Source organism: Gorilla gorilla, chromosome X, assembly GCF_029281585.2.
Source record: "Gorilla gorilla gorilla isolate KB3781 chromosome X, NHGRI_mGorGor1-v2.1_pri, whole genome shotgun sequence".
Taxonomy (NCBI): Eukaryota; Metazoa; Chordata; class Mammalia; order Primates; family Hominidae; genus Gorilla; species Gorilla gorilla.
Window position 1 is genome coordinate 23622185 of NC_073247.2, and position 10779 is coordinate 23632963.

The window sequence follows — 10779 nt, forward strand, 5'->3', positions numbered from 1 at the left end:
GTTGTATTCCATTGTATGGATGCAGCAGTTTTTGTTTAAGCATTTTCATGATGGTTGAGTTGTTTCTAGCTTGTGGCTATTGTTTCTCCTCTATCTTTAATTGCTTTCTCTCTTCTGCCTCTACCACTTAATATAGAGATATGTTCAAGTGTCTTTCATTTAAAAAAATACTCTCTTGACCCAGCAACTTTAGGTACTCAGTGTCAGAACAATTTGGGATTTTCTGGTGTATTCCGGGGATTTCTAAGCATAAAATCTGAATAAACCAGGCAGGTAAATTCAAGTGGTCTGTTGCAGTCATGGGACAAGATTATCTTTCCAGATACAGTTTATCTAATCTGGACATTTCTCAGAGCTGGCCCACAGTCTCTGGAAGTGGCTGCCTCAGACTGGCATCCCCCTGGGTTATTTTTCTTCCTCTTTCTGGACTGAATAACGATTCTGTGCCCCAGTTTATCACCTGGAAATCAGGAAGGATCTTTACTTATAATTATTTAAAATTATAACTAAGTTAAAATTAGTGAACCAGGTAAAAATCAAAGAATATTGTCATGGATGGTTTATTACTCCATTCTCACACTGCTATAAAGAAGTAGCTGAGACTGACTTATTTATAAAGGAAACAGGTTTAATTGACTCACAGTTCCACATGGCTGGGGAGGCCTCAGGAAACTTACAATCATGATGGAAGGTGAAGGAGAAGCAAGTACCTCTTCACAAGGAAGCAGAAGAGAGAGAAAAGCTTAGGGGAAACTGCCGTTTATAAAACCATCAGATCTCCTGAGAACTCACTATCATGAGAACAGCATGGGGGAAAACGCCTCCATGATCCCATCATTTACCAGGCCCCTTCTCAACAGGTGGGATTATCGGGATTACAATTCAAGATGAGATTTGGGTGGGGTCACAGCCAAACCATATCATTCCACCCCTGGACCCTCTCAAATCTCATGTTCTCACATTTCAAAACACAATCAGGCCTTCCCAACAGTCCCCCAAAGTCTTATATCACTCCGGCATTAATCCAAAAGTCCAAGTCCAAAGTCTCACCTGAGATAATGCAAGTTCCTTCCTCCTAGGAGCCTGTAAAATCAAAAGCAAGTTAGTTACTTCCTAGATACAATGGGGGTATAGGCATTGAATAAATGCTGCCATTCCAAATGGAAGAAATTGGCCAAAACAAAGGGTCTACAGGCCCCATGCAAGTCTGAAACCCAGTGGGGCAGTCACATTTTTTTTTTTTTTTGAGATGGAGTTTTTCTCTTGTTGCCCAGACTGGAGTGCAATGGCGCAATCTCAGCTCACCGCAACCTCTGCCTCCTGGGTTCAAGCAATTCTCCTGCCTCAGCCTCCTGAGTAGCTGAGATTACAGGCATGCACCACCAAGCCTGGCTAATTTGTAATTTTTTTAGTAGAGACGGGGTTTCTCCATGTTTGTCAGGCTGGTCTCAAACTCCTGACCTCAGGTGATCCACCAGCCTCGGCCTCCCAAAGTGCTGGGATTACAGGCATGAGCCACCACACCCGGCCAGGGCAGTCGAATCTTAAAGCTCCAAAATGATCTCCTTTGATTCCATGATGATGATGATGATGATGATGATGGTGATCACTAATCAAGGAGTCTTCCTCTTTGTTGTGTCTCTGTGGTAGAATAAAGGCCCCCAAAAATGACCATATCTTAATCTCTGAAACCTGTGAATATGTTGCTTTACATGAGAAATTGGACTTTGCAGATGTGGTTAAGGTTATTGAGATGGGAACATTATCCTGGATTACCTTGGTGGTGGGCCTGATGTATCACAAGGGTCCTTATAAGAAAGAAGTGGGGATTGAAAGATGTTATGCTTTGCAGATGGAGGAAGGGGCCACAAACCAAGAAATGCCAGCAGCCTTTAGAAACTGAAAAGGGCAAGGAAATGGATTATCTCCTAGAGCCTCCAGAAGGAACCAGACCTGCTGACACCTTTATTTTAGTCTAGTGAAAGCCATTTCAGGCTTGACCTCCAGAACTGTAAGATAATAAATGTATTCTGTTGTAAGCCACTAAGTATGTGGTAATTTGTTATGGCAAAAAGAGGAAACTGAGTCTCTAAGTCAAAGCCAGTGCAATTGGCTAGGATTCCAATTTCTGAATCCTTGGTCACAACTATTATGAGTTCCCAGAGGAGATACAAAGAGAGGACACTCCAAGCAAGTCAACGATGCTTTTTACTAACTACAACCATGGTCCCATGTTTGTAGGTGGACACTGTGGCTTTTGGTGAGCTTTGGTGAGCCCTGGATGGCCCTCTGTGGGCTTAGTAACCTTGAAAATGAGGGTATAAAGCAATCTGTGGAAAACTGGCCTTTCAAGGGTACTGCTTTGCCTATAGCTTTGACTTTTCATTTCACCTACTGAAAATTAGGTAATTCAAATAGAGACACTTGAGAGACAAATGGTGTTAGACTGCACTCCCCCAAAGTCAAGCCTTAGGGTAATTTAATATATTTAATATATTGCTGCCACTTTAATCTGACTAGTATTCCTGGGTAGAAAGTCTCTTGGGGCCCTAGATTACTATTAATGTAACTTAACCCTTGTGTTGGCAACATTTACTTGGATATAATTCATGGATGGATCATGGATGCTCTCCAGAGAAAATGCTAAACACAAACAGGATTGTATTGGTTTCCATATACTTAATTTCTTGCTGACCTACTCAATATGGGTTGAATATAGACCTATGATATACAGTTTCAAGTGTATTTTTTGATATTTTTAAAGAACCCGTGTGCCAAATATAAGCATTTAGAAAAACTGTTAGCAAATGGAATGTAGAGTACCACAAGCTGAGTATGCAGCAAGCTGCTTATTGCTTATTGAATTTACTCAGATCATCTTTGAGTCCAATGCCATGCACACAGTAAGTTCTTCATCAGTAGTTGTTCAAGTCAGAAATAAATTTTAAAAATATACATGGCTCCATTATATATGGGGAAACTGCAAAATAAGCATAACTAAATACCTGAATTTCCAGGCACTCTGCAGTAGATCAGAAAGCCCATGTCCATTTGATCAAAGTCCAGGGGATACACAATGTTAAGTGCAAGATGTATCAATTCACCAGTGAAACTCCAGATGGCTTTCCTTCCCACTTCATCATGTCACATCAATATGGTAGCTTGTGAGTTGTATCCACAGTTGACATCCTATAGTCTTCAGCTCTAGTAATTTAAATTATTGTACTTTATTTTGACTACTCAGAATTGTCTCCTGAATTAAATCAACAAACACAAGCATATTTATATACACACACCCACACGTATATGAAAGTATGAGTTTACAGTGTAGTTGGAAAATTAAAATATAGGCAGAAAAAAATTACAAAGTAAAATATAATGTCAAGTGAATAAAACAGATAGTTACAAAATAAAAATAATATTTTTAAAGGTCAAATTACAATGATCTGGTTTGGCCAAAAGCCTTTTAAAAATATATATTGAGTTTTAATTCATATGCCATACAATTCACTTAAAGTTGCAATTCAATGATTTTTGGTGTATTCACAGGGTTGTGCAAACATCACCACAATCAATTTTCAAATAGTTCATCAAACTTAAAATAAACCTTCTACTCATTAGCAGTCACTCCCATTTTCTCTTGATGCCTCACTCCCACCCCAGCCCATCACAAATCTACTTTCAAGTTCTATAGATTTTTCTGTTCTGGACATTTCATAGTAATAGGATCATATGACATGTGGGGATTTGTGTCTGACATCGTTTCCTTAGCATAATGGTGTCAAGGTCCATCCATATTATAGCATGTATCAAAACTTCATTCCATTTTTCTTTTTTTTCTTCTTTGAGATGGAGTCTCTGTTGCCCAGGCTGGAGTGCAGTGGCATGATCTTGGCTCACTGCAACCTCTGCCTCCCGGGTTCAAGCAATTCTCCTACCTCAGCCTTCCGAGTAGCTAGGATTACAGGCGCGTGCCATCACACACAGCTAATTTTTTGTATTTTTAGTAGAGATGGGGTTTCACCATGTTAGCCAGGATGGTCTCCATCTCCTGACCGCATGATCCGACCAGCTCGGCCTCCCAAAGTGCTGGGATTACAAGTGTGAGCCACCGTGCCCAGCTCCATTTTTTGTACTAATAATATCTCATTGTATAAATAGACCACATTTTGTTTATCCATTCATCAGTTGTCAGATATTTGGGATGTTTTTACTTTTTGGCTATTGTGAATAATGCTATTAATATTTGTGTACAGGTTTTTATGTGGACATATGTTTTCATTTTGCTTTACTGTATATCTAGGAGTAGAATTGCTGGGTCATATGGTAACTCTATGTTTAACCTTTTGAGGAACTGCCAGATTGTTTTTCCAAAGCAGCTGTATTATTTTACATTTCAACTAACAGCATAGGAGGGTTCCAATTTCTCCACATCCTTGTCAAGTCTTGTTATTGTCAGTCTTTTTATGATAGCCACCCTAGTATAAGTGAAGTGGTATCTCAGTATGGTTGGTCATGAACTTTTTGATAGGTCCAGGGGTGCAGGAAAAGGATTTCACAGAAGAAAAGATCAAGAAGAAAGTCATAGAGGTAGGAACTCCCTGCCTGACCCCAGCATGTTAATTTCACCTGTTGAAGGCAAGTCATTTTGGTTTGCACAGAAAATCTGTGTAGGAAAATAGTGGAAGATGAAACTAGAAAACTCCCTCAAAGGGAAAACTGCATATATATATAAGTGCAGGGTGCTGCAGGCTGGGTTACTGTGTGCAGGAAACAGTAGAGACCTTGAAGGGTGTTCTTTAATAAAAATCTTGCTTTAGGAAAATTAATTTGGATATACAGAACTTTGAGGACAGGAGAGAGAGAGACAGATGCTGGATGCATCGCATGTGGATCAGCAATGGGATTGGGGTACTGGTTTGGCATAAGGGATGACAAATGGAAACCAAGGAAACCCTTGGAGTTCCAGCTGGGACTCTGGGAGAATTCTGGTATCCTAAGACAAAGAAGTCAAGAAGAACAGCTGTTTTGTGGGGTGGGTAAAAGACAGAGCAATTTTCATATTAGAAACTTCAAGTCTGAGGGCGTTTTTGAGAGCAGGAGCCCTGGAACTTGGAGAAAGGTATTGGTCAGAACAGAGGTTGACTGCCTGCTTTTCTAAGGTCCATGAGCTAGAGAATAGTTTTCACACTGTCAAGTGGTTGGGAAAAAAAAAAATCCAAAGAATAATATATTGTGACAAGTGAAAATTACATGAAATTGAAATCTCAATGTTCATAAAGTTTATTGGAACACAGCCATGCCCATTCATTGACATATGGTCTTTGGCTGATTTCATGCTGCAATAGGAGAGTTGAGTGGTTGCAATAGATTGCATGGCCTGCAAAGCCTGACAAATTTACTATCTGGCCCTTTACAGAGAAAGTTTGTTGGCTCCTGAATTAGTGACAAACTTGGGAGGTATGGCCTCCCAATTGTGATTCTTAAACCTGAAAGAGTGAGAGTGATCCAAATTAACAGTGTATAGAAAAAAGGAGCCAGGGCCAGTCCTTGGGGCTGCTTATGTTTGGGGACCAGAGAGAGGTAAAAGAATCAGTGAAGATAGTAAATAAGTTGAAATAAACCTCAATTTAATTAAACATGTCAACTCCCAGACTATTTTATCGCTTGGTACTTAAAACACACTCCCAAGAGGAAGATTAATTAATAAAGCTGCAATGTGGGATAGCTATCCAGCTGGAAGCAGCACAGGCCCCTAACAAGGTTTGTTTTTGGCAAATTCCCATCTCCAGTCTTCTCTTCTCCCACAATAGGGTGAAGCATCCCATTCCTGCCTTATCCCCAGAAGGCCTGGCTTCCAGACATCTGTCTCAGTAAGAGGTATGAGGCAGAATGTTCCACTAGGTAAATTGTTGATAAAAGCTCAAGTGCAATTCCTGCCCTAGGATTTGGACTTGAATAAAGGGACTCTCAAGACACTGAGGAATGACTCTCAATTCTGGAAAGTGTAGGCACTTGCAAAGGGGCAGAGAGTTGTGTGAGAATATGGAGGAGGAAGATTCTTGGATGGTCCCTCCAATCAGGCCAGTTGTATGTGCTACGTATGTAGGGGTTGGACCCACCCCCTTATCCAGTGATCTTGGAGAAGTCACTTAAACGTTCTCTTTTGGTAACTCATCTGGAATTAGGGAATAAATTCTAAGCAACTTTTAAATAAGAAGCATAAAAGCATTTGAGTCTTCAGATTTGCTTAATTGATCATTGCAGACTGGTTGTGTCAGTAACAATGACGTTTAGAGGAAAAGGTGAAATTGGTTTCTTTTTCTTTTCTTGGACTTAGCTCCAGGAGCAGGGAACAGGAAGCCATTCCCAGAAGTTGCTTTCCCCTCCCACCCCTGAGTACGTGGCAGGGCCAACAGATGTGGCTGAATGCCCAGGCCCAGGGCCATGAGTACTAACCTATGCCCTGGAAAGCAGGAAACACATTGTCTTCATGTACTCTGCAATTTGGGAGCAAACACCAGCAGCTCTTGCAGGGGGCCTTTGTGGGTCCAAATTCAGTGGACTGCCTGCTCTCTCTCACCACTGCTCCACCTTTCATTTGTCTGAACGTGGAAACACACACACACACACACACACACACACACACACACACTCCAAGCGCTTTTACTTTTCCTCACTCAACAACAATGCAGAAAACTTCTGTGACCAAATGTGTGTGTGTGTGTGTGTGTGTGTGTGTGGCGGGAGGGGGAGCATTTCTCTACACATCAAGGAGCAGATCAGCTGCATGTCCTCTAATTCAGTTCTGACACTCTCTACCCAGAGAGTGTCAGATCCCACAGGTTGAGGGCTCAGTCCCCAAGACTGCCCCCACCCCCACTTTTGATACCAATTAAAAGCTGCAGGTTATTTTTCTTGTGCTTCTGACCAACTGGCTATAATCAGGTTTCCCACAATCCCCCTTTCTTGGGTTCAATTAATTTGCTGGAGTGGCTCACAGAACTCAGAAAACCACTTATGTTTATTCATGTATTATGAAAGATGTTACACAGGATACAGATGAAGAGATGTGTAGGGCGTGATATGAGGGAAGGGGTGCAGAGCTTTGATACCCTCCCTGGGCACCACCCTCCAGGAACCTCTACGTGGTCAGCTATCTGGAAGCTCTCTGAATCCTGTCTTTTTGGGTTTTTCTAGAGGCTTTATTACTTAGGCATGATTGATCAAACCATTGGCCATTGGTGATACACTCAACATCTCCTCTCCCTTCCCTGGAGGTTGGGAGTGGTGCTAAAAGTTAGTCTTTCTGGGTGACAAACCCCCATCCTGAAGCTGCCTAGGGGCTGCCTGCTATCAGTCAACTCATTAGGGTACAAAAAGACAACACTTTGGAATTTCTAAGGATTTTAGGATTTGTATGCCAGGAAACAGGGTCAAAGACCAAATATACATCACAATATCACAATTTGCTTGTTTTTTGTTTCAGCTTGGGATCAGCCTTATTTTTAATACACAGATGCTCTCCTACACAAGAACCCCTTACTTATTAGGGACCTTTGAGATTCCTTTTCAGATCCCCCTGTTGCCATGGAATTGTAGCTGGAATATCCACTCCACTTCCTACTGACTGGCTCCTGACATTTCTCAGTCCCCAAATATCTCACCTTCTCCCAACAGCCTGAATTTTTGTTTTCTTCACCCAGTTTCTGTTTGCAATGGCATTTGTCAGATTTTCACATATCAACATCCTTCTTAATAATGAGAACCTTTTAGGCATTCACATTCTCATATAGATCCACTCAGTCAGATTGCTTTCCACTTAGCTGAAACCACCATATAGAGACAAGGAAGCTTCTATTGCAGGAATCAGAAGACGAGATGATTCTAGAACATGAAATATTGGTAATGGCTCATCAGGATGGGGTGCTAGTGGGAGTGATAGGAAAGCCTGGGAGCCCTGGGAAACCTGATAATCCCAAAAGAAAGGCAATAGAACGTGGCAAAGGAGCATAGGAAAGGAGCTTGTTGACCCACACCTGCGCTGCACTATCTGTAAGAGTAGTTCTGCGACAGCACCATGCAGAGGAAACTCCTTTAGTCCACTTCTTCACCTCCTCCTCTTCCCCTTATTTTCTTCTTTTCCCTCTGCCTCAGTAGAGTGAGTCAAAGTGGAGTCCTCTGAAATGTACTTTGGCCCTAGAGTCCTATGGATCCGTGTTCACATTTTGAACAAGTTACTCAATCACTCTGAACCCTAGTGTGTACATCTACAAAACAGGGGATCTACCCTGAAGGGATGCTGTGAGAATTAGGTGGAATAATACATGTAAAGGCATCTGCACAAGTTAGTTTTTTTTCTTCTCTGAAAGCACTGACTGGAGCTGCTCAGGAAGTACCAACTGGTGCCAGTTCCCCAGTGAAGTATGTGTGTGATAAATCATCCTGCATATCTATATGCACACACCCCTACTCACTTAGCTTATCCAAAAAAACTAGAAGCAGCATAGAGGAACAACATTAGCAGACTTTGCTTGGGGGAAATCAGACCTTGGATTCCCCTGCCTCCCAACCCCCAACCTCACCAAATTAGTATATTATCAGGTTCCATCTAAGCGTGTACCCATGGCAAATGCACTGTTCACTAGTAGTTAATGGAAATAATGCCTCAATGCCCATCCAATATGGGGCCACCAAAACCTTCATAATACAGTGCAGTTGCTGACCTGGAAATGATCTCAGCAAGCATCTGGCCCGCTAACCATCAAACCCTCCCACTTCCTTCTATATATAGGAAAATGGAGGCACAGAGAATTTAAGTGCTTATAGAAGGTAATAGTTGAGAAAAAACTAGGACTAGAACTCAAGACACCTTGACTCACGATCCAAACTATCTTTCTACCACTCCTGGCTGAGTTCATGAATATAAAAAGAGACTTTGTTAAAAAAAAAAAATTAAATATATAACACCTTGCAAGATGTTAACCACCATTACTTATTGTTCTAATTATAAATTACCCATCTTTCTAGATGCTTCTGCAGGGATCTTGACAAGTCATTTCTGATCCTGCCCTATGAAACAATCTCTCAGAGACTCAAGGAACTCCAGAGGCTACATCTGGAGGGATATAAGAGGGAAACTGAGCAAAGAGGAGGCAGTGGAACATAATTTTGCAGGCAGAAATTTAAAAATATATGTTTAGTGCAAACTCTTCTAGTTCTGTGTGATTTTGTTTCTGTTTGTTTTAAACCAAGAAAAAACACCACATTCTTGATTGCAAGGAATTTTTTACCAGAATAAGAGGCCATGAATTCCCATGAGCCACCCTGCCTAACAAAGCCAGAAGACCCCCTGGCTTAAAGGTTGCAAGTTAAAGATTACAGGTCAAAACATTTTAAAAGCAGCAACAATGCAAACTTTATATAACAAATGACAAAGATATATAACTATATAATAATAATAAAGAAATAGCTATATAAAAAGAGCTAGGTAGATGATGGATAAATGGATGGGAAAGAAGGAAGGAAAGAGGGGAGGAAGGAGGGAGGGAAGGAAGAAAGAAAGAAGGTAAGAAGGAAATAGGCCTAAATGCTGTAGTTGATCTCTGGTGGCAAGCAATTTTAGTTTTCTAACTTTTGCTTCTCTGCATTTTACAAATTCTCGTACTTTCTTAAACAACAACAACAATAACACCCACCCTAATGATCAATGTTATTTGCTAAAAGGGTTGACAATGACAAACACAAACCCCTTGAAATTTCCAGTTCTCCTTTCCAGTAAATCTGCTTTCGCATGGGCTCCTCCGCATTCCTCATTCACATCAAGGATTCAAGAAATTCCACTCAACTGAAGTCCAGATCACATCTAAGATTGATCGTTCCACATTTAAACCTTTCTCTGATCCCTTCAGTGACTTTGCCTCGCTTGAGAGAAAATGACAACCGACTCACTGTTTCATTTTCCCTTCCATTCAGCCAAGCAATCCAGGGCCCTATTCCGTCGTTTGCTTTTCATCGATAGGGCTTCCAATTCACCCATGTGAAAACATCTTTGCAATTACAGCCTTCACTCAGTGTCCCCAGGTTAACTTCAGGACCCTGATTGAAGAATCTGAAACCACTTGACAAACTAATTTGAATTGCAAACAGCTACCAACACAAATCCAAACCATTTCTTTTAGCTCTGGGAAACTAGCTGTTTTGATGTGTTAATCATTTAGCTAGTAAGATAACTTAGTTCATCGTTTTATCTACGAATTACTTAACAAAATTCCTTTTAGTACTCTTAAGGCTAAAATACTGTATATGATATATATCTCAGCTACTACAAAGTCATGAAATAATAAAAATAAGCTTTGACTCCAAAGAATGTGAAAACAGGAAAATAAAGGTTTTAGTGATATTGGGATCTAGTTTGTTTTAAAATCCAGATGAAAGAAGGCTACTTATACTGGGAAAAATATGTTACCCAGCATGTTCTGGAAAATTCATTTTAGAGCCTTGGAAACATTTAGGTGGGATTGTAGGAATCTCTGAGAAGTATGAACTGTATTTTTTTAAACTTTTCTAGAGTTTATGACATTTGTGTTTAATTTTGTTTGGTTTCAGAGACTGAAACATCAGCTATTTTAAATTTTTAAACACGTCTTTTTATCTCTGATATGTGCTAGGAACTGTGCTGTTATTACAGGGAAATTAACATTGAGTAAGACTTGGCACAGTGAATGGCACATTGTAGAGAGAAAATAAATATTCAATTAATGAATCACAGAAATCTGT

At 40.6% G+C, this 10779-nt stretch overlaps 1 long non-coding RNA gene across 1 annotated transcript; it reads right to left on the reverse strand.

Moving 5' to 3' along the window:
• Nucleotides 1–642: 642 nt before the first annotated feature.
• Nucleotides 643–10029, reverse strand: LOC109024715 (uncharacterized). Its single transcript, XR_002004213.3, has 3 exons — nt 9952–10029; nt 3006–3204; nt 643–1083 (listed from the first exon to the last, which is right to left on the reverse strand). It is a non-coding gene; the product is annotated as an uncharacterized lncRNA (long non-coding RNA).
• Between the last annotated feature and the right edge of the window lie 750 nt (nt 10030–10779).